Raw genomic sequence first — 298 nt, forward strand, 5'->3', positions numbered from 1 at the left:
GTGCTCCTGCAAGGCCACCCAGCTCTCGCCACACAGTCAGAGCTGCCTGCTCTGGGCCCTTGGATGATGCTTCTTTGGCAGCCTCAAGTTACTGCTCACAATTACATCCCAAAAAAGTCCCTCAGAGGCTCTAGCTATTCGCTAACACCGTGCCAGTGCGGCAGCACCCGAGGGGACTCAGCCGGGCTGGGCTCGTGTCTGTACTAACGGGTGAGCCGAGACGCCAGGAGTCCTTCCGGGCCTCTTGGGCAGGACTCTGCTCCCAACCAGGCTGAGTGATGTTCACCCACTGTGGAAC

General features: G+C 59.7%; 1 protein-coding gene across 1 annotated transcript in view; it reads right to left on the reverse strand.

Annotated features, from left to right (window-relative positions):
• The window catches only part of LOC104488805 (low-density lipoprotein receptor-related protein 1-like), a gene marked incomplete at both ends in the record, with an annotated part of 6073 nt that overhangs the window by 1880 nt on the left and 3895 nt on the right, over positions 1-298 (reverse strand). The window lies entirely within an intron of this gene.

Source organism: Buceros rhinoceros, unplaced genomic scaffold (genome assembly GCF_000710305.1).
Source record: "Buceros rhinoceros silvestris isolate BGI_N320 unplaced genomic scaffold, ASM71030v1 scaffold39092, whole genome shotgun sequence".
Taxonomy (NCBI): Eukaryota; Metazoa; Chordata; class Aves; order Bucerotiformes; family Bucerotidae; genus Buceros; species Buceros rhinoceros.